General features: G+C 39.2%; 1 pseudogene; it reads right to left on the reverse strand.

The window, feature by feature from the left end:
- LOC118974957 (uncharacterized) lies at nt 1-24,622 on the reverse strand (annotated as a pseudogene).
- Between the last annotated feature and the right edge of the window lie 70 nt (nt 24,623-24,692).

The following is a 24,692-nucleotide window of genomic DNA, read 5'->3' on the forward strand; positions in this document are numbered from 1 at the left end:
TTACATAGCTGCAAAACTCACTGAACTGGCTTGCCAGTTTTTACACTGGCTTGCCTGGCATAACTCAAAAAGAAAAAAATCATGTTCATTCTTCTAGAGCTCCACGACAGCATTTAATAACACCCTCGGATGTCTTCCACATATAGAATTACAGTATTTTTTAAGTAATTGTTAAAAGATGCAGGGTCATTCTATAATACTCATATCCAGTACTCATAGATGTTCAATGGGTCTGTAAATCTCCCCCTGAAATTTATCATAGTAACTGTAACAGAATCTTTGATCTTTCCATGGCTTTAGTTGTGTATAAGGCAAATATATCCCAGTGCTGTGTTTGCAAAGATTTGTGTTCAAACATTCCTGTCTTCCATTGTTCTCTGTAAATCTTTCCATCAATACAAGGCCATAAGTTGGTGGTCTACATATATCCACACTGGAAAGTGCACACCCAGAGAGGGACACATGATGCAAAGGTCCAAGGAAGAAAATTCTTCAGGTAGTAGATGGATCCACTTGTTTGTAATCTTGAGCAGCACAAGACCCACAGTGCGTACATCCTCAAGGTTTGCAAAAACGACTCTAGTAGGTTTTTTTGGATACTGTACTCGTGAAAGCCCTGCAGTCCTCAGGCCGTGTACCAGCAACTGGCGACTGGCTCCTCAATGACAGGTCATGCAGGTGCACATCTTGGTGCCTGTATCACCCTCCCAAGGTGCAAGGGTGCAGCTACTACAGCTAAAGAGACACCACGGGAAGAGGAAGAGGCAGGGCCAGCAGCAACAATTACCACAAACTCCGGTGACCAACGGAAAATGAGGACCACGGGAGCTTCACTGAAGCCCTGGCCCTGCCCCAGGCTTGCTTGCCACCGCTTCCCAGACTGGGCAGGTTCCATGAGGTGCTCTCACAGTCCCCTCCCCATCCAGTGGCCTGGAGGAGCCACTGCCAGTGACCCCGCCCCCTTGACTCTGTGTTGGCTCCTCTCCCCACCCACTGTGGGACTCCTGCCCATTTTAAAATCAGATTATTATTATTTTTCATTACTGAGTTGTAGAAGTTCTCTCTATATTTTTAAATATTTAATTCCTTGTCAGGTATAGGGTTTACAAATATATTCTCCAATTTCAGAGGTTGCCTTTTCACACTAGGAGTAAACTAAGGTGAAAAACTTGTGCACTGAAATTGCAAAACAGTGATGAAAGAAACTAAAGCAGAGATAAATTAATGTGAGGAGATTCCATGTTCATAGATTAGAAGAATTAATATTGTTAAAATGTCCATATGACGCAGAGCGATGCACAGATTCAATGCAATTCCATCAAAATGTCCATGGCATGTTTTGCAGAAAGAGACAAAATAATCCTAAAATGTATGTGGAACCACAAAGGCCTCCAGATAACTAAAGCTAACTTGAGAAAGAAGAAAAAAGCTGGAGGCACGATACTTTCTGATTTCAAAATATATTGCAGAGCCAAAGTAATTAAAATAGTATGTTATAGACCAGTAAAACAGCCTAGCATAGGGACAGACATGTGGACCAATGGAACAGAGTGAAGAGTCCAGAAATGAACCCACACTTAAATAGTCAACTGTCCTCTGACAAGGGTGCCAAAATGCATGAGGATAGTCTCTTCAACTAATGGTGTTGGGAAAACAGAATATCCAGATAAAAAAAGAATAAAATTTGACCTTTAAACTATACACAAAAGTCAAATCAAAATGTATTAAAGGTGTATACATGAAGACCTGAAACTATAAAACTCCTACCAAAAAAAACATAGGGAAAAGCTTCATGACATTAGTCTTGGCAATGATGTCTTGGAAAAGATTCCAAAAGCAAAGGCAACAAAAGCAAAGCTAAACAACTGGGACTGCATTAAAACAAAAAAGCTTCTGCACCACAAAGGGAACAATTAATAGTGTGAAAACGCTGCCTATGGAGTGGAAGAGCATATTGCAAACCATATCTAATAAAGGGTTAATATTTAATGGATATATAAGAAATTCTTAAACTCAATAGAAACAAGCAAAACCCCTGAAAAGCCTTGATTTAAACAACGGACAAAGGACTTGAACAGAGCTTTTTTTAAAAATTACATTTTATGTTGTGTCTTCCTAGAGTGTGAATATATATATTTCCCTCCATGGGAACAACTGAATGATGTCACAGGTGGATTGCATAAATATGGAAGTTGAGGCTTCACAAAAGAATTGGTCAAAGATGAGAAATAGCTCTGATTTCCAAATATAAATAATTTCAACAGCCAAGAAAACAAAGTCCCTGGTACAATAAAATGCCTTCTCAAGGAATCTTCTTTGAGTGTGTTCCAGCACGAATGTCTAGCTGAATTCATTGCAAACTCTAGCCAACTTCTGCATTTCCTTATTAGCTTGAAACTAAATGGCAGGAAACACCCAGGGTACCAATAATACTTCAGAATCTTGTGCCAGTTTCAAACTGAGTAGACTGTACTATGGGGTTAGTTTCTATATACTTTGAAAAATTCCATTGAAATGAGAGATAACGAACTTGAAAGGCAAGTCTTTTTCTGAATCAATAAATAAAACATCAAAGTGATTATTGAGCCAAAGATCCAAAGAGGTCATGTGCAATTTTAAGCATAATAAAGCAGTGAATATGAATTTAAATGAGCAGCCTGATTTTAAAAAGAAAAAAACCCCACTACTGCCCTGGCTCATATAGTTCAGTGGATTGAGCGCGGGCCTGTGAACCAGAGGATTGCGGTTCGATTCCCAGCCAGGGCACATGCCTGGGTTGCAGGCCGGTTCCCTGCAGGCCAACTCCCAGCAGGGGACCCACGAAAGGCAACCATACATTGATGTTTCTCTCCTTCTCCTTCCCCTCTAAAGATAAATAAATAAATAAAAATTTAAAAAACCCACTACTTTCTATTTGTGGAGCAACCTTCTCCTAGGAAATGATGTAGGCATTATCACCACTATGCTGTGCCCAATTGTTCACTTGCGTCTGGTTTCTAAATGTTTTTTAGACAACAGAGAACCAATAAGCTTACTTTTCACTTCTAATTCACTTAAAGAACACTAAAATGTTGGAAAGAATGGTAGTGCTCAAAATAATTTTAAAGTAATGGGAACTCTGGAAGCCTGAAGTTCTTGTGACCATATGCAAATTTAAGGGAGAGAATGTCAAACCTCTTATCTTTAGTTGACCCATCTAACAATTTGTAAGAAATCCAGAAAGACACAGATCTTGTTCTGGAAACCGCTTTCTCATTTTGCTGTTTCTCTGAGTAGGTTGGGCAGAACCTACTCAGAAAAACATGTAGGAAATCATTTCCTACAGCCTTTCCAGGAGAGCCTTGCACCCTGTGCTTTAACTTTCTAAGACATACGAAGGAGCGTGGGTGTTGCAGCCAAATGAACCTGTTGTAATATAGAAATAATGTCAAAGCTGATTTTTTTAAAGAAAAAATAATCAACAAAATAATTACTAAAAATTTAAAAGATAACATTGTTTTCTCCATGAAACCCTAGTTGAATGTGTTGGAAAGATAATATAAAAAGTGACTGAAAATGTTGCTGCTGAGTAAAATATAAATAAGAGAATTATAAGTTACTGGTTAGGAAAGGGGACAAAAATATGGGAGGAATCTGAGCTCTAACAATTTCACGAGCATCTCTAGCTTTTCCTTCTAACTGAAGAAACTAAAACTGAAAATTGTGGGCCAAGCTTTACCAATGAAATGTATTAAAAAGTTGGTGAACCTGTGAGAAAAGAAAGTCCCTGATGAAAAGTTTGAGGAGTAAATATATGTTTATATGTTTTTAATTAAAATAAAACATTCAAATTCATAAAATCTTCTCTAAGATAATGGTCCTTAAATTTAGTACCTACGTTTTCTTCTATGTAAATTTATTGTTTCAGATCTCATATTTAGGTCTTTGATCCATTTAGAATTAATTTTTGTACATAAGTGGTAAAAGATAAAAGGGGCCATATATATGGTGACAGAAGATGATTTAATTTGATTTTAGGGGATGGACCCACAATATACAGGTCATGTATCATAGAGATGTACTATTAACTAATGTTACCCTAGTAAATTTAATTAAAAAATAAAATATTCAAGGTACATTTGGACCATCATCTATGATATTCTAACTTTAACTCTTGACATTAGTTGAACAGCTATCATTCCTCGAGTTATGTGGTACCATGTTGTACCCACCTTGCAAAATTGTAAAGATTAGAAATGATGAATGTGTATGGTTCAAAGTAGTTGCTCAAGAAATAAAAGTTACTGGGGGGTGGTCGTGTTACTTATTGTGCACTGTGGGGCTTTGATGCATCTTTGGAGCCCCTCTCCTTCATGATACATTTTACTTTACCGGCTTTATACATAAGATGTTGGAAGTGGCACTGTGACAATTGCAAAAAGATTAATGCACTGATTCCAGCTTCCAAGAATTTGCAATTGAATATTAAAAAGCAATAGAAATAATGACCATTTAAAGTATGGTGCTTTCTGTGCATTTGGGTAGTTATTCACTTTCAGAAAAACTTCACAATGTTTAAAGTCACATAACTTAAATTCACCATTTTAACCACTTTAAAGTGTACAGTTCAGGAACATTCAGATCATTCATGATGTTATGCAAACATAAACACTATCTGGTTCCAGACATTTCCGTCACCCAAAAGGAGACAAATACCCTTTAAACAGTTAATCCTGTAACCTAGGAAATCACTATTCTGCTTTCTGTTCTGAATGAGTTTATATATTCTGAATATTTTATTTAAATGGTACCAAGAAATACAGTATATTTCTTTTTTTTTCTGTCTGGCTTCTTCAGTTATCATGTATTCTAGGTTCTTTGATGCTGTAGTATTTATCAGTATATTACTACTCATACTTCTTATGGATGAATAACATTCTACTGTATACCATATTTTATCTGTTTATTCATCAACTCATGGACTTTTGTTTTACTTTGGTTGTATTTCAAATGATGCTCTTATAAACATTCATGCACAAGCTTCTGTGTGAACACCTGTTTTCAGTTCTTTGGGGTATATATACCTAAGGGAAAACTTGTTAGGTTGTAGAGTAAGGTAGAGTAAGTCATCTGTTATCTTATTAAGAAACAGTTGCTTCATATTACACTCTCACCAGCAGTGTATGAGGGGTTCAATTTCTCTATATCCTTGGAAACACTTGTTATACTTCATTTCTTGAAAATTATATCCATACTAGGAGCTGTGAATTGGTTTTGCATCGTAGTTTGGTTTGCATTTCCCGAATGAGTATTGATGTTGAGCATCTTATCATGTGTTTAGTGCCCATTTGTGTATCTTCTTTGAACAAATGTCTTCCAGTCCTTCATTCATTTTGAATTGGGTTGTTTTGTCATTTACCTGTTGAGTTATAAGAATTCTTTATATATTTTGGATCCTAGACATTATCATAGATAGGTATGCCTTGGAGATATTCTGGGTTCAGTTCCAGAGCACCGCAAAATAAAGGGAGTATCACAATAAAGTAAGTCACATGATTTTTTGGTTTCTCAGTGCATATAAAAGTTATGTTTACACTACAGTGTAGTCCATTTAATGTACAATAGCATTATGTACATTAAAAAAATGTACATAATGTACATTATGTACATTCTAAAAAAAAGCAATGTATATACCTTAATTTAAAAGTACTTCATTGCTAAAAATGTTAACCATCATCTCAGCCTTCAGTGAGTCATACTCTTTTTGCTAGGAGAAGGTCTTGCCCCAAGGTTGATGAAGATGCAGTATTTGAGACACTCAATAAAGCAAAGCACAATAAAACAAGGAATGCCTGCATGTAATTTACAAATATTTCCTCTGATTCTGTGGGTTTTCTTTTTCCTTTCTTGTGTCCTTTGATGCACAAAAGTTTTTCATTTTGATGAAGCCAATTTATTTGCTTCTTTCCTTGCTTATACTTTTGATATATGTAAGAAATCATTGCCTAGTCCAAGGTCATGAAGATTCACTCCTACCTTTCTTCAAAGACTTTCATAGTTTTAGCTCTCACATTTAGGTCTTCAAATCATTTTGAGTCAAGTTTTGTATCTGGTGTGAGATGAGGTCCAATTTTCTTCTTTTACAATGTAGACATCCTGTTGTCCCAACACGATTTGTTGAAAAACTACCTTTTCCCTCCATTGAATGGTCTTGACATGCTTGTTGCAATCAATAGATGTATAGATCTATTTATACAATAAATGTATAGACATATACATTAGATGTATAGATTTATTTATAAAGTCTCAATTCTATTCTGTGACCTATATGTATGTAATTTTACATATATCTCTATTTATTATATATCCTTATGCTAATACCACATAATTTTGCTTACTGTAGCTTTGTAGTAAGTTTTGCAATAAGAAAATATAGGCACTGCAAATTTTCTCTTATTTTTCAATATTGTTTTGCTGATTTAGTTTCCCTGGCAATTTATGTAAACTTCAGGACTGGTTTTTCCATTTCTGCAAAAAAAAAAAAAAAAAAGGCTATTGGAATTATAATAGGGAGGGTTTGCACTGAATTTGTAAGTGGCTTTGAGGAATATTGCCATCTTAAGAACATTGTATGATTTGTTAACAAAAAATGTCTTTCCATTTATTTAGGACTGAGGGGGCGACTTCCTGGCAAGTGCCCCCAAGTGCCACAGATGAGAGTGAATACGGCCGAGACATGATGTGATCTGCTTAGAGGGGAGAAGTGGCCATTTTCCCAGACGGAAAAGGCCATGGGCTGGTGGCCAGTTTCTCAGGGGAAAAAGGCCAGCAGCGGCCAGGTTCTCCAAGGAGAAAAAGGCCCCGAGCCCCCTCCTCTGTAGCCTTTTATTGGGTTCTAATACACAGGAATATGGTGGCAAGGATCAAACAGTGATAACATTTCAAAGAAATCTGAGTGTTTAGTCTGAATCAGAGTCTGTCAGGAACAGAATATTAGGGTTTCTTGCTCAAACCCTTAACATGTGAATGAAAGCACTCTTAGCAGAGCAGATTTCACAGCCTTATCAGCAAGTCTTTGTGATGCCAGATTTTTCCCCAGGACACACTCTTGCAAGGCCAGGAGCTGCACCTCTCCCATCAGGTATTCAGGCTTAAGGGGATTAGAGCCAGGAAATGTTTCTCCCAGAGAACATGGGGACTCAGGGCTTTGACAAAGGGGGGCGTGAGAGTCCACTGCTCTTTGTTGCAGTCCCCCCCCCCCCTGCTGTGAGGGGTCTTATCGGTCATTGACTTCCAACCAATCTTTGGGGGCAGGGAGAGGAAACTGAGGCAGCATTTGCTACCAGAGACAAGCTTTGTCTCCTTAGGCTTGCATTCCAGAGTTATTCCCTTGCCCTTAGCCACAAGGGGTAGAGATACAATTCCTAAAACTAGGCAGAGTGGTCTGCAACATAGGACTTCTTTAATCTTTTGATAATATTTTTTGGTTTTTAGTGTACAAGTTTTTTACTGTCTGAGCTGAAGTTAAACTGAAGTATTTTGGTCTTTTAAACATTATTTTTTTTAATATTTTATTTATTTATCTTTCCAGGGGAAGGGAAGGAGAGAGGGAGAGAAACATCAATGTATGGTTGCCTTTCGTGTGTCCCCTGCTGGGTGTTGGCCTGCAGGGAACTGGCCTGCAACCCAGGCATGTGCCCTGACTGGGAATCGAACCGTGATCGTCTGGTTCACAGGTCCGAGCTCAATCCACTGAGCTACACCAGCCAGGGCTAAACATTATTTTTAATGCAATTGTTTTCTTAATTTTCTTAGATTATTCATTGCTAATCTATAGAAATACAATGGGTTTGTGTGTGTTGATCTTGTGCTGTGCAACTTGCTGAATTCATTTATTAGCTCTAATAATTTTTATGAGGGTTTTTAAAGCTTTTCTATATGTAAAATTATGTCATCTGTGAATAAAATTTTTATTTACAATTTGGATGCCTTTTATTTATTTTTCTTGCTAAATTATTCTGGGTAGAATATCTAGTAAAATTTTGAAATAAGTGGCAAAAGTAGATATCCCTGTCTTGTTCCTGATATGAGAAAGCAAGTTTTCAGTTTTTCATTATTGAGTGCAATGCTTTACCTTCATAAATGCCCTTTATTATTTTGATAATGTTACCTTTATTTATAGTTTACTAAGTGTTTTTATTATGAAAAGGTGTTAGATTTTGTCAAATGCTTTTCTCCATCAATTGAGAGGATCATGTGTTTGTGTGTTTTTCCTTCTTTGTTCTATTAATATAGTGTATTGAATTGATTGATTTTCTTATGTTGAGCCACTCTTGCACTTTGGGAATAAATTTCACTTAGTAACAGTGTATAATATGTTTAATATGATGCTGGGTTCAGTTTGTTAGTATTTTGTTGAGGATTTCTGCATCTATATTAACCAAGGATGTTGGTCTGTTATATTTTTTAAAGATTTTATTTATTTATCTTTAGAGGGGAAGGGAAGGAGAGAGGGAGAGAAATATCAATGTATGGTTGCCTCTCATGGGTCCCCTGCTGGGAACTGGCCTGCAACCCAGGCATGTGCCCTGACTGGGAATCGAACCGTGATCGTCTGGTTCGCAGGCCCATGCTCAATCCACTGAGCTACACCAGCCAAGGCTATATTTTTCTTCTAGAGTCTTTTTTGCTTTGGTATTATGTTAATTTTCACCTCCCAAAATGTGTTAAAAGATGTTCCTTCTCTTCTATTTTTTAGCAATTAAGAAAGCTTGGTTTTAATTTTTTAATATTTTGTAGAATTCACCAGTGAGGCCATCTGATCCTGGGCCTTTCTTTACTCCCAGGTTTTTGATTAATGGCTCAATCTCTTTACTTATTATAGGTCATAAGATTATCTATTTCTTCTTCAGCTAGTTTTGGTAGATTATTGTTTCTATTTGTTCATTTCATCTAAGTTATCTAATTTGTGATGTGCACTTTTTCATAGTATTGTCTTATAAATCTTTTTTGTTTCTGCAAGGTTGGTACTTTCTGATTTCAGTAATTTGAATGTTTTCTCTTTCTTGTTAGTTTGTTAATTTTGTTAGTCTTTTCAAAGAACTTTCATTCTACTTGTTTTTATATTTCATTTATCTTTGTACTAATCTTCACTAATTTCTTCTGCTTGCTTTGTTTTTAGTTTGCTCTTCTTTTTCTAGTTCCTAGAGGTGGATAGTTATTGGCTTGAGATCTCCCTTTTTTAATGCAGCCATTCAGTTATAAATTTGCTCTGAGCACTGCTTTGACTTCATCCCAAAGTTTTAGCATGTTGTATATTTGCTTTCATTTGTATCAAAGCATTTTCTTACTTTGTCTTACATTTTTCTTTGATTCATTGGTTTTTAAGAGTGAGTTGTTTAATTATGACACATTTATACATTTCTAGTTTTTCTTCTGTTAATTGATTTATGGTTTCATTTCATTGTAGTCACAGAAGGTTTTTTGCATAATTTCAATATTTTAACATTTACTGATAGTTATGTGTGCCTAACATATGACCATCCTGGAGAATGCCCCATGTGTACTTAGAGTGTGTCTTCTGCTGGCAGTGGGTGCATGTTCCATGGCTGTCTGCTGGGTCAAGCTGTTCAGGTCTTCTGCTTCCTTATTGATCTTCTGTCTAGTTGTTCTATCCATTATTGAAAGTGAGGTATTAAATCTCCAACTATGATTGTAGAACTATTTATCTCTCCCTTTATTTTCATCAATGTTTACATCAGATATTATGAAGCCCTGCTGTTAAGTGATAAATATACAATCACATCTTCTTGAAGAATGGACACTTTATCAATATTTTTTTGCTCCAGGTAGGTAGAATTTTTGGTTTACCAGGGTGCAGTTGGACACCACAAATTGTGCTGTGTGACCTCAGATCTGTGGGAGGAGCAAGTGTGGGTCCTGATGAAGAAGCAGGGATAAAATGTGGATGGGATGCATTGAGTGTCAAGGGTGGCTCAGATGAAGGCAGAATCAGGCCCAAGATACTTCAGCCATGATCATTCTTCCCAAAGAAAGTCCAGTCTCCTGGGACCTTAGGAATCCTATGGGAGCTGTCAGGGGAGTTCTGGGATGAGAAGAAGCTGGGTGTCCTGGGTACCAGAGGCCTATTGTCTCAGACTCATCTGTAAGGAGTATGCCTAGACCACCTGTTAGGCAAACCCCATTTTTTTCTTTCATAACTTTAAATTTGTCATCTAACTGCTTTATGGTCTTCATGGTTTCTAAAATAAGTTGTTAGTCTTAATGAGGATTTCTTGAATGTAAAAATTAGTTTCTTTCTTGATGTTTTCAGGATTCTTTGTTTTCCTCTGGCTTTCAACAGTTTTTCTTAAGAATGGACCCTATTATTTTTGCTGTTCCTTTACATGCCTCATACATGTTTGTTGCAAATTGAATATTTGAATGCTATAATAAAATAACCTTGGAAATCAGATTTGCCCACCCTCCAGGGCTTGTTGTTGATGCATGTCCTGGGCTGCAGAACTCCTTTAGTGAATTTTCTAAAGAAGCATTTTAGAGATTCTATTCATTGTCACACGTGGTCGCTGAAGTCTCAGTTCTGTTAGCTTTGTTATTAGACAGAGACATCCTTAAAGGCATAAAGATTTTTAAAAACTTTCCTGTGTTCATACATGGGCTTTTGTTGGGACACTTTTATGACATTTATCCAGGCTCTTGACAATTGTCTGACATATCTAGAGACTTAAGTTATTCTAAAGCTCAAATATTTATTTTGATAGTTATTCACTATTATTTTTACATTACCAACACTGAGGAAACTGATCATTAGGCTATGTCCTTCTGCAATTTACAAATAACAAATATGTTGCAACAAATACAGGATTTTACGTTCACAAAACTTTGGATCTATCTAGTCCTGTCCCCTACCCAATGAAGTGATATTCCCGGTTCCATAACTGATGAGGACATCCAGTGTCAGCTTGAGCACTTCCACAGACCTGGCCAAAATCTCTGAGGCATGTTATTCCATTTCTGAACACAAAGTTCCAAAAATAATCTTCTAATATTGGGACAAAATCAGTCTGCTTCCACCCATGGCCCCATTTCTGTCAGAATAAATTAGACTCTTTCTTCACTTGATAGGCTCCCAAATAACTGCTCTTTCCAATTTGGTTTTTTGGCAAAGGTTTTCCCCGACCCCCACATTTTTCTAACATGACTTCGCTGTAGTGATTCTAATCACTGCTCCATTCTTTCTTTTTAAATTAAGCTTCAGTTTAATGCATTAACATTTCTCTTAAAACACTGAATAAAATATCATGGATATAGGTGGAGCGATGAAAATAATAGTACTGCCTATTCTACTTCTATTATTCTAGACCATTCTTGTATAATTGGTGAGTTATAATTTCAAAAGTAAGATACCTTCATATTTGGCATTGGTGTCTTTAAAGATTTAGAAGCTAAAGTTGTTTATTTTATGTTGCATGGTGTAGAAATATTAAGGACTCAAAAAACCATTGCTATAAGAACTTAAGAAGATTCAGAGCTTTTTATAAAGGAGTAATTTATGTATTTATTGTGTTTACCTAGAAGCTATTCCTATGTAACATCAGCTTCAACTTTACCTCCCTCATGTCTGGCACCCAAGGCGTGTATCATATATAAAACACACACACAAAGAGATTCTGCATGAGGATACTTGTTAAACATTTTACTGTTAACAAAGATCAGAGAAGATACTTAATTACAATGGAAAAGCCAGGCCAGTCTGTAGGGCAAGTTATTAGCATACGGGTAGGAATCACTGGAGGCAGGACAACTGGGTTTCATTTCCATAAAAGACCAAGAAGTTTTAAAGTGTGACTTTTTTCAGGGGATGACAAAATATGGAACATTACCTTGCTCTGATAGTGAGGGGTTATATTTAGAGTGGAACAGTGGTTATAAACTGATGCTCTTGCTCATTTTAGTGCTTCACAGTTTTTGCTCTTGAATGGTTGATTTGTATGCTTGACTTTGTTCTTCCTGCATTAGTTTAGTATGGTAAAATTGTCTGAGTTCTTGAATTTGCAATCAGTGTTTATTTACTTATTTTTATCCCACTTTATTCCAAAAATGATTCAAGGCAGCTTATGGAAATAGACCAAATAGAATATAAAAATAGCTGAGTGCATCTAGCCAAACAGAATGTTGTGCTTCGAAAATAAGAACAATTCAGCCGTGGCTTGTGTGGCTCAGTGGATTGAGTGCTGGCCTGTGAACTGAATGAAAGATCACCGTTTTGATTCCCAATCAGGGCACATGTCTGGGTTGCAGGCCGATTCCCCCATTAGGGGTGTGCCTGAGGTAAGTGATTGAGGTATCTCTTGCACATTGCACATTGATGTTTCTCTCCCTCTCTTTCTCCCTTACTCCTCCTCTCTCTCTAAAAATAAATAAAATTAAAAAAAAACAAAAATAAGAACAATCCAGATGTGACCAGCATATTATCAGGATGTGCTTGTACAGAACAGCAATTGAATAGCAACTGGGGTCCTGCTGCCATTCTCTCCACAAAACTTCAGAGGCAAAGTTTGTTGATAAAGTAAGGAGTCTATTCAAAAGCTTCAGAATTTTGGAATATCAGCTTTCCATTTGCATTAGTCAGTTAACTCTATCGATTAAGGCCAAACTAACTCTATAGCTACAGCTTTAATCTCACTTAAGCCTATCGATTAAGACTAAACTCTTTAACAGCTTACTTCTATCAAAAGTAAGATGTTTTAATTATTTCTCCCTGTTAGTTTTAATGATTTCTGTAGGGCTAGTTTACAAACTAAAACAAGATAAGATACAAAAGCTACACAATTTTGGAAGAACGGCAGGCTTTTGCCTCAGAGCCCGTCCCCTCTGGAACACCCAGAGAAGAATCACCCTGCCACCCTCTGCCAGGCCAGCCTGATACTAGGCTGTGCCCAGAGTTCCTTCCCATCCAAAATACCTTCCACTGAGAAATGCAGGCAGCTTCAGCACCATCATCCAGGCATCCTCCAGGAAGAGAGAGCCAGTGAGTGAGCCCAAGAGCCGAGAGTGCTTTTATTTCAAATCTTCTCACCTGTAACTCTATGTGCTTTGGAGGCATTCAGCTTCTGAGCCAATCCTAGGCAAACTACTCGTACAGTCCCTCCCTACTTCTTTCCAGTGATCTGACCTGATGTCTCTGTGTCCTGCTGGCAAATCTTCGATTCTGGCTAGAGGAGAACCATATTTAACGTCAGTCTTTATAGAAACCAAAGTGGCAACGTGACAAATTTTCCTATGACTTGAACAAATTAATTGCTCAGGAAAAAGGACAACTATTTCTGACAGCACAGAAAGATTCCCTTTTGGGAGACTTCCCAGTCTAGTACACTCCCATTCAAGAATACGGAAGCTAGATAATCTTTACATGCTATTCACTGAGCTGGATGTAGCAATGATGTCTGTGTGCATACTCCAGGTCTGCCCCACATTTATTACCAGTATTAAGACGGTCACTTAAATTTAAAACCCTCAGTGCATCTGGAATTAGCCTTTCCCGGTTGAGGGATCTTTAGAAATATAATTCTCTTATTCGTGTGTAACTTTGATGTATGTGGCTCCCACACTCAGTTATTGTATTAACTGCAATGGTCTTCTTTTCCAGGGTTTTGTGTAGTCAAAGTTGACTTTCATCCTTCAGTTAAGTCTAATTAAGAAAATCAACTGAAGGAATGTTCCCAAAACAGTGAGATGTTATTATGTACTAACTCAAGACAGATTGCCTCCTACATATATAAGCCATAAACACCAGGTTGCATTCCTGTTAATGGGTCTTAATTATGTGTCCCCAGAGTGTTCTCATAGTAGTGGCGATTATCAGGTGTTAATAAATGCCCAAACATTCAGTCTGCATGCAGAGTATGTTCTACCAAATATTTAAAATGATGGTTTTTATTAAGCTTATCCAAATTTAAGACCCTAAGTTGCTCTACTTCTTTATAGCAAAACCATTTACTTTGTAACATCCATGTAGAAGTCCTCTTGCTTTTCTTATGTATCCAAAGATGTTCTTGGACAAACTATTGTGGAGGAAGGAGTGGGAGTGAGGTGCCAATCAGGGAGTTCATCTTACTCACCTCCCCTGGGCGGGTTTTGACGTGACCCCCTTGTGGGTCCCCTCTCTCCACCAAAGTTAATTTGCCCAAGTGTCACCATCCTTCATTCAAGCTCTCTCACACAATAGTTAGTTAGCATTGGAAGTTTATTTTTTTCCAGTACTCCCCTGCCTAGATAGTCTAACCATAATCCATTACATCAGACCTCAATGGTAATTCTTTTTATGCAGAGTCAGCTGGACCTCAGCCATGGCATGATATCAGGAATACTAAGGATAGAACTTTTATTTTGCTAGGACTTATTTTATTTTTTAGAACTTTTATTTTTAAATAGAACTTTTTATTTTTCACAAATTATTCTCTTGTGCCACCCCATAAGTGATGGGCCTTACAGAACTAAGTCCCTCAAACGCATGCTGTCTCTCCTGACTTCTTTCTTTTTTCACTTTTTTTGCAGGCATTTTTTTCCAAAATCTTCAGTCCAAAGCAACTTTTTCTCTTGGAATCCTTGCTCTTTCTGAGAGAGGATTGTGTGTATGTGCATGTGTGGATGTGTGCCTGAGTATGTGTGTCTGTTTTGTATCACAATGCTTTCCATTATCTTATAAACCAGTGTTCTGGGATTTAACTAAGGTTCCTTCTTGGCTGGGTCTCAGCCTGCTCTCAAACAGGAGGAAGAGGTAGTGGCCCTAAATGAGTTCAAAAGGAATGAAAAACAGTCTACACATCCTTTCTACCTTTTGCACCAGCGTGAGTTAGGGAGGATTTCATCATTAGAAGCAGGCACAACATTGCAAGATGAGCACTATATTTCTTTTTTTTTTAATTGTAGTATTAATAAGTGTCAAACCCTTCCCTGGAATTGATTGCAATTCAAGAGTCAATCCAAATTAGACTTTTTTCTGTTTCCAGCCATCTTTCTTCCTCTATTCCCTTCTCCCAATTAAAGTGTTTCCTCAGTTCATGTTTGTATAATTACAATAACCACATACAAATCACAGATCATTCAAAAACAAATCATTCTAAAGAACAACTTTGAAATGTGAAAAATATCACAGTTACCTGATGTTTCTTCCCCACAAATTCTTGTATTATTATTCCTCAGTCTTCTCTGCCAACTCCTTAGGATTTGGGATGTAATCTGTAACATAGTGATGAAGCATCGTGTACTACTCAGTTGATATGAATCGAGTGCCTGGTCGTTAATCATCCATCCACATTCACATTAAAGTTTGGGGGGAGTTCATGGGCACCAGGTTCCCAGTCTCTGTACCTTACTTGTTGATCCATGCATTCTTTTTCTTAGAATCTCATCTCTCTAACATTTTCATGAGCCATTTGAAATTACAGTCATCCCTCCCTAACCCACCCCTAGACAGGTTCCATTTCCTTGGCAGCAGTTTCCATGTTTGTAGTTTTACAAAATGTTATTAAATTGCTGTTACTTTTGCTACAGAGTGAGCTCCTCCAGGGAAGGGACCATGTCTGACTTGCCCATGTTCTGTCCACATCATGGACCTCAGTGCTTTGCAAATATGTTCTGGATTGATAAGTAAACTTTGAATGTGGTGTCTCATTTTCCTCACTGACCATAAAGCCTGAGTTCTTTAAAAACTGCCCCAGACAGAATTCAAAGGTACAGAATATTACAGAATTTGAAATAAGATCATCAGATTTTAGCACAGCTTTGACAATAAAGTCAGCAGAACTCTAAATTCAAAAAACTGTCTTTTAATTCAATTCAGAATGTTTGATTATGTTAGTCTAATTCTCTATCCAAAGCTATTTTCAACAGCAAAGATAACTGTAAGTGCAAAGACATCCATTGCTTATCTAAGAAACAGAAGAGAATTCTTTACTCCAGAGGCAGGAAAAGGAATCTTGCCCGGGAAAATTAAACACACACAGTCCCAGTGACAAGTGAGGAGATGTATGTATGTTCTGTTCAGTGCCGAGAGAGTAGGGCAGCCGACGCCGGTCTCTGGGAGCCTGGAGCACTGACCGTGCCAAGCTGCAGGGAGCTGGTCCAAAGTGGGAAGCAGCAGGGCTTCCAGCAGCAACCAAACCGTCTTGATAAACTGGTACAAGAAAAGTTAATGTGGCTAAGTTTTTCCATTTTTATAAATTTGTATTTTTAATAAATAAGATATAGATTATAACTCAGTAAGAAAATTTACTCAAGAGCCAATTTTAAATACTGAAGATTTAACCCTGTATTTTAAATTTAACCACCTGCCAGTTGATGGCTACCTTACCTACAGGGACCGTCTTGGACTTGTAAGTCAAAGCCATAAAATTAGAGTTCTACAATTGTAAATGCTGCTGCTTTCAATAGCACTTGGAGGAGATCTATTTGCTCAGGTGGATTGCTGCTGTCTCATCACACTGACTGTAGGAGTAGGATCTTTCTCTGTCTGTAGGACCAGCAAAATACCTGAAAATGTCGCTAATGCAGAAGCTCTTCCTAGAGCCACCCACAAACACACTATGTGCTCATCACCATCCCATGTGTCTGTGCAGCCATCAGTGTCATGTATGAGACCCACCAAATGACAGTCTCCATCTCACTTGTTCTTCTGTCCCCAGAATAATGCTAGATGGATGGCAGAAAGCCAACCAAGGGCAGCAAGAAGCCACACAAGGAGTGTCCTTCCACAGGGGATGAGGCTGGGGGAGGAGACATGAGCTGGGGTCTGTATGCCCCGTCAGTGAAGGAAGTGAGGGTCGGGCCTATTGGGAATATTGGAGATGTGTGCTCCGACTCTGAAGGACGACCTGCATGTGAGGTGGAGTGACAGGAGAAACCTGAAGTGTGGAAAACAAGAAAACAATGTGGCGCAGAGTGGGGAGATAGGAGCTCGGTTTCTTGAGGGGGGGTCCAGGAGGTCACTATGGCTATGTGGGAGCCCCAAGGAGGAGCTGCAGTCCCCGGGGAACAGAGCCTCTGGAAGCCTCAGCACAAGAACTAAGGTGGCAGGTCTCAGCTTTGCTGGGGATACCTGAGGGTCGCTGAAGTCTCTCCCCTCCCAGTTTTTGCTTTTTTACTTTTTACAAGTTTACTGTTTCTCCCTTTTTCCAAGCAGTTTCAAACAACCAATGGGGAAAACATGTCATCCAAAGTTGTTTGTCCTGTCCTGGTAACTTTAACTGATGTCGAGATTCCCAGGTTAGGATCCAGGGGTGGACTGAGAAACATGAAGAAGTCCGTAAGCAAAAGATCTTTACTTCACCTCCAAGCTGGGTTCAGCTGCTTCCAACATCTTTGTGCTGTGTCATTCTTACCTGCATCCCCCACTCTTCCCAACTTCCCCTCCTCTCTGAGGATGGGCAAAGCACTGGCCTCCAGCCTTCAGGAAAGCAGGTAGAGGCAGACACAGGGCCGGGGTCAGGAAAGCTGGGTATTCCACCTTTGTGAATTGCTACATTTCCTTCTGTCCATGGGGAATTTTTCAAGCTATTGAATCAGAATGGTGTGACCACACAGTGGCATTTGTACTTTAAGAAGGTTGTACTGCAGAGTGGATGATAGATTCTATAGAGAGCAGAGTGGTGGCTGGATGACTGATCAGTAAGAGCAGACTGGCCAGTACTCCAGGCAAGAGAAAGTGCCAACGACAGCAGTAATGGAGAGCATTGAGCCCACACGTTACAGACTGAAGGATCAGAACACACCATCTTTTGGAATTCTGAGTTTTATAAGTTTAGTACATTAAGAATACTTTATTTCTTAATATTACCAGTACCATGATGGTCCCAAGAGGTCTAGTGTCATCATTGGAAGTGTCCCCTAAGGGACCAAAGATAAGGTCCCTTGGGGGCCATAGAGACTGAGTTCTTAAGATGTTTTAGGCCTGCCTGGCGAGCTCTGAACTCCTCTGTGGACCCTGGATGTCAACAGCTGCATTTAAAAAGGACCTCTTCCTTAAATTCAATTGTGTTTAGTTGCCTACTGAGTTTAGGGAGTCAAGGAGATTTACAGGAGGAAAAAAACAAGTGTGGAGCTGCTCTTTGCATGCCTGTGATGTCTCGGGAATGCAGGGCCAGCACGTCTTGTTCACTGAAGAGAGCACATATTTAATGGAAGTGCCAGCAATGGCTGGACTTAGTGGCTTTCCTTGCACCTGACTTGTTTAAGCTAGGAATATTTGCAATCCCAAAGCCTGTGGACTCCTAAGTGAGTCAGGTGCAAGGGATTTTAAAGTCTTCTGTGAGCTTAGAGAGGATTCTCTGCCCACACTTCTAAAAAAACTGCCCTATGAAAATTAAATACAAAGGGCAGTAATAATGATGATCACTATGTACTGAGCCCTCACTGCCAGTTCTGGGTCCATCAGGTGTTTTGAAGGGTTTTTGTAAAACTGACACAGCTCCACAAGATAGGCACTTGCTGTGCTTACCAGCTTCTGCTTAAAAAACTGTCCCAAAGCTCAATAGCTTAAAACAAGAATTTGTTATTATTGTGTCTAATGATAGTGTGGACAGGAATCTGGATAGAGCACACCTCTGAAGAGCTCGCCTCTGCTTCATGATGTCCAAGACCTCAGCTGAGATGTCTGTAATGGCTAGGGACTGGAAGAGCTGGGGCTGGCTGGGCATCTTCCCCTCCACACACAGACCTTTGCCTGGTAGCTTAGTCTTCCTCACATCGTAGCAGCCTCAGGGTAGTTGGACTGCTTAGGGCTCCAAGAGTGACAGGAAGTAGGAGCTGCCTTGCTCTAAGCAAGGGTGTTCAACCTTTAGACGTCTCTGCGCCACACTAGAAGAAGATCCACACATTAAATATATCGTGACACATAGTTACAAAAAAAATCTCATAATGTTTTAAGTAAATTTACGATTTTGTGTTGGGCCACATTCACAGCCACAGGGGCCACACGGGCCACAGGTTGGACACCCCTGCAAGGCCTGGGCCCTGAAGCAACATCACTTCCTCTATGTTCTGTTGGCCAAAGTAGTCACAGAAACTGCATTCTGGGGGGTGTTCAAGGGAGAGGACGTAACACTCCACCTCTCAATGGGCAGAGTGGCAGAGGTTGAACTGCCACTCTTAATTCACCTCATTATTATCATCCCTATTTTATAGAAGAGGAAACTGAAGCCAAATGATTTGAGAAACTGTGTTTCTTCCTTTAGGAAATACAGCTGAGGTTGAAAAGTGTGAGTAACTATAGGTCTTTTCACTTTCCAGTACATGGTGCCGCTTTCTAAACATGTGAATAAACATTTGGTATAAATAAGATAAAAGTTAGTGAGGGGAAATTGCTTTTCTGACAAGATTTAGAACAAAGCATAGCAAATCATTTTGCTGCCATTTTTCCGTATCGCGTATCACTGGCTGAGAAGGCACAGTCCAACATACAGCTGCAGAACTTACCGCTTCTCTTCATTCTGAGAGGTTGTTCGAGGTAAAGGAAGAAGGAAATGCAAATGAGTAAAATCACCAATTTAAAAGAGAAATACCTGGCTCAGTGTAGGTTTCTTTCCCCAGAGGATACAAATGTATTTACATGATGAAATAAGCTGAATCCAGTGGGAACCCCTTGTTATTATTAGATTTCCTCTTGAGAAGGAGTTATAAATGAAAACATAACTTGCTATTTTAGTATTTTGTTTTTCAGGGAAGAAAAACCTATTGCAAAAGCAAATTTAAAAAAGAAAAACTTACTTCTTTCAAGCACTTGTTTATTTTCTTATTTGCCAGGCTAAAACGGTCTTCTTTCATCTCTGATTTTATTGGACGCTGAGGAGAAGAGGTTTGGGTGTTTTCCCCCACTTTTTCCAAATCTGGAAAGTCTCTTCTCAAATGTGAACAGTACTAAATCCTTCCTTCCTGGAGCCGCAATTCTGAATCAAAGCCTTCCTCCTACAGAGCTGCGGGCCAAGCGCGCCACGCAGTGGGAAGGAAGAGAAATGCAGGGCGGAGAGCGCGTGGGGCTCGCTCGCAGATTTTCATCCGCGGCTCCCACTGGATTACTGTGATCACTGCTGCTCTCTGGATCTTTGGTATCTTTTTTTTCTAGCATTTGTCCTGCCACAGTGTTGCTATTCTGTCTCTTCGGCTACAAGAGAATCTTGACACAAAGTTTTCTGTAGCTGCTTTCGCAATCCTAGTGTATTGTGTGGGCTTGACATTTGCATGTTTGAGCAATCTCCCCATTATACAGACTGTTAGCGCTCTCTTAGCTTCTTTATTAACATGTGCTAATTTATAATCATACAAGTAGAAGAAAGTTGTATTTAAGTAAGAGATATATTCTTTAAGATTTTCAAACAGAATCCAAACCTTGTCTGAATCTACTCTTGACAATGAATGTGTGTGAGCTCACTGCTAAGGGGTCACTCTGCTGTTTCCTTAAGGCTCCCTTTCGCTCTCTGGAATAGGCCAGACACGATCTGCCTCATCCACCTCCACTGAGCTTTATCAGCAACGCTCCTTGTCCGGTTGTCCACTTCTCCTTGTCCACTTCTGCAGTTCTTCATTCAATTGCCACCTGACCAGTGAGGTAACTGCCCCTGCCCTCACACATTTGCTGCCCCAATTTAAGACTAAAGTCCCTCTCACAATTATATCTGTGAGATGTAGTTTTTAAAAGAGTACATGAAGTGGATAGAACTAGGGTATCTGTAAGTTGTCTGATGAGATATACAGCAGGACACCACTAAGCCAGTCCAGTGTGTTGGATTCAACTTTCTCTTAAACATAACTAACAGAGGAAGTTCTATATCTTCTTTCTTCTTAAAAGGAATATTCAAGAACAATTCTGTTGGTTAAAATGGCAGTAAAAGAAACCTATTATCAAATAAGTATTAATGACAGGTCTTTCCAGCTTTACGTACTCTGAACTGTTGGGAAACGATGCTTACCTTTGTGTGTAAAATAACGAGAGGTATCACTTTTATTGCGGAAAATTCAGTTATGAAGGCAAAAGTGTCCAGAATCTGACTCGTTAATCCAAAGAAGCAATCATTTGTTTGAGGCCTGTGGCTGTAAAACCACGTGCATGTGATGCCACCCTGTGTTTATTGGGGAGAACTACAAGACCACAGGCAAGGAAGGATGGATGCCAGAAGATGCCTCCGAGGCTAAATAAGGTGTTCTTAGTACAATATGCTTATTATATCTGTTAGGGATGTTTCTTTTTCAAGCACTTGGTAATTTATTTAAGTCATACCTAACAAATTCACAAGTCTAATTTTTCAATTATTAGTGAAATTTTAAAATAATAACAATGCACTGTGCATTATAAAGTGCTCTGTGATATTAAAAAACTATTTGAAAATCTATCATTGGTTCATGCAGCTAAACAGAGATGTGGTGTGAGTTGTTATTAAACTAATACAAAACAGAGGCTATTTCTCTGCCCATTATAGTGGCTCAAGTAGAGATTTGGAGTCAAGTGGTCCTGGGTTCCAATCTTGCCTTCCCATTTACTGGTTGTGAGAACTTTAGCAAGTTACTTTAGCTTCCCTGAGCCTCAGTGTCCTCCTATGTGTAATGGGATAATAACAGTGATTCTAAGGTTGTACACATAGTACACTTAGCAGATTTTCTGACAAATGTGAGTTGCTCAATAGCCGTTTGTCTTGCCATTTCCAGGCATTCCAGAATCAGGTTCTTGGTTGCTGGCCCCCCATCAGGAGCCCGGAGGGTCAGGCAAGCTGAACAGTGCTGGGTCCACTCCCAGCACCACCATCACCCACCTCCTTCCCACAGAAGCAGAGACTACTATGGGACCATGGCTGTGCTGGACTCTGCTTTGGTTTAGGTTATGCTGGTCTGCACTGTCCCATGTTGAGAAAAAGGGATTGGCACATGTGGTATGGCCCTGTTGGTCATTATTCATTTTCACACATTCACTTTCTTGCTTCGTGTTTGACAGTCTATTGAAAATATGAAGAGTTTTAAAATTATGACTCTGTGAAAGGTTAAAGTAGGAGAGATCCTGGGAACTGTGGAGAAAGCCAAGCAAACAGAAGCAGATGACAAGCTAAAGAAATTGCTTTAAAGAAGAGCCCTACCAAAATTCCTGAGGAAACTGCCTCCAAACATTTTCTTATTTATCTTTCTGCTCACTCTCCCATAATAATGCAGGTTTGATGCAGCAAACTGTGAGACAAGGTCAGAAGTAGGCACTGTCAGAGTATTGTGAAAAAGCAGTATGGTTGTTGGTACCAGGGAACGATTCATCAGTTAAGAGCACACACGCATTATGTGTCTGTTATATGTGAGACATTGTTCTAAACACCCGCAAACAAAACATCCAAAGACTCCTGACCTCATGGAGCTTAAATTCCAGGGGAGAGAAAAACAATAAACAAACAGACAAACAAATAAAAAACGAATAAATGATATCATGTTAGAAGATGAATGGTACTATGTTGGAAAGCAGGGCAGTATTAGGGACCGAAGGTGCCGAGTGCAGAGTGGAGAGGGAGCAGGTCACAGTATCGGTGGAGCAGCCTCGCAGAGCAGTGAGGTTGGAGCAGACTTAAAGAAGGTGAGGAATCTTCTGGAAACTCTCTGGTGAACGTGCTCCAGGTGAGACAATACTAGAACAAAGGCCTTAAGATGAGGTGTGCTCGTGTATTTAAGAAAAGCTATTGCCAGTGTGAACAAGGAGAAACCAAATACAAAGGCAGACCTGTGGGGATGCTCTGCCTTTGGTAGGTCCTAGTAGGTCTTGCAGCTATTATCAGCCTTTTGGCTTTTTCTCTAAAAACATGGGAGTCATTGGCAGGTTTGTAGCCAGCAGTGACTTGATCTAATATCTTTGAAAATATCCTCTGGGTGTTGTGCTGCAAATAACCCGTGTGTCCCAGACAAGAAAAAGCTAAAGGAGTTCATCTCCACCAAATCAGTATTATAACAAGTGTTCAAGGGACTTCTTTAAGAAGAAGAAGGAAAAAAATTAAAAATATAAATAATAATATGGCAATAACTACATTTCTATCAATAATACCTTTAAGTGTAAATGGATCAAATGTTCCAATCAAAAGAATGGAATGACTGAATGGGTAAAAAAACAATACCCATCCATTGCTGCTTACAGGTGATCCACTTCAGATGAAAAACACACAGAGACTGAAAGAAAAGGGATGGAAAAAGATATTTTATGCAAATGGAAACAAAAAAAACCAATCTGGGCTAGCAATACTTACATCAAACAAAGTAGACTTTAAAACAAAGGCTAAAAAGAGACAAAAAAGGACTCAGCAATTCTGCTTTGAGGTATTTATCTGAAGAAACCCAAAGCTCTACTTTGAAAAAACATATGCATCCCTGTGTTCATTGCTGCATTAATTACAATAGCCAAAATATGGAAGCAAGCTAAGTGCTCATTGGTGGATGAATGGATAGAGATGTGGTACGTACATACAATGGAATAGGATTCAGCCATAAAAAAGAATAAAATCTTGCCATTTGTAATAATATGGATGGGCCTAGAGGGTACTGTGCTGAGTAAAATAGGTCAGATTGAGAAAGACACTCATATGTGAAATTTAATAAACAAAACCAGTGAACAAACAAAACAGAAACAAACTCATACAGACAGAGAACATTTTGATAGTTACCAGATGGGAGTAGGGTTGGGAGGATGGGGTGAAAAGGGGGAGGAGATTAAGATGTGAAAATTGCCAGTTACAAAAACAGCCATGGAGATGTGAAGTACAGCATAGGGAATATAGTCAAATATTGTGATAAGTATGCTATGGTGTCAGAGGGGTTCTACGCTTATTGAGATGATTGTCTAATCTCTATGTTGTATACCTGAAACTAGTATAGTATTGTTTGTCAATTGTAATTGAAAAAATAAAAGGTATCGAAAACACACAGATTATAGACCTTGAGACAGCAGATTATTCTGGATTCTCCAGGTGGGCACGAACTAATTGCAGGAGTCCTTATAAACTGAGAAGCTTTCTGGCTTTGGTCAGAGAACCACAGAGATGGCAGCATAACTCAGCCTGACATTGTTGTTGTTGAGATGGAAGAAGGGGCCATGAGCCAAGAAATACACACAGCCTCCAGGAGCCAGAAAAAGCAAAGAAATGGGTTCTTCCTCAGGCTCCAGAAAGAAATGCAGCTGTGCTAACTGACACCTTGATCTTAGCCCATGTTGGATTTCTATCCAGAGAACTAAAGGATAAATGTGTGTTGTTTTAAAAGCAAAGAGACAAACAAAAAAGCAGAGAGAGTCCTGGCCCGGTACCTCAGTTGGTTAGAAAGTCATCGTGAGCACATCCCTACCGGATTTGATGGGGAATGGACAGTTGTGAAAGAACAGGAGAGGTGAAAGACTACAAGGTAAGAGTACAGAGTACGTGGTAAACGGAGGGAAACTTGGCAAGGCCTGCTGGTTCAGATTCTCCTCCAAGTCCCTTTGTCTCTAGAGAGAAGGAGTCTCCTTTCTTCTGACCTGCTTCAGGGGAGAAGGTGGGAGAAGGTCAGAGCAACCTTGCTTCTGCTGTTCGGTTTTTTCAAACTTCTTCAGCTTAATATATTCGGTCAGCCAAGGTGCCATATTTTAGGGTAGCATATCCTAACCCCATCAACCCTCACGGGGGAGTCACTCCCCCTAGACCTGAAGGAAA

Source organism: Sturnira hondurensis, unplaced genomic scaffold (assembly GCF_014824575.4).
Source record: "Sturnira hondurensis isolate 20B ecotype Veracruz unplaced genomic scaffold, ASM1482457v3 Scaffold0020038, whole genome shotgun sequence".
NCBI classification, from domain to species: domain Eukaryota; kingdom Metazoa; phylum Chordata; class Mammalia; order Chiroptera; family Phyllostomidae; genus Sturnira; species Sturnira hondurensis.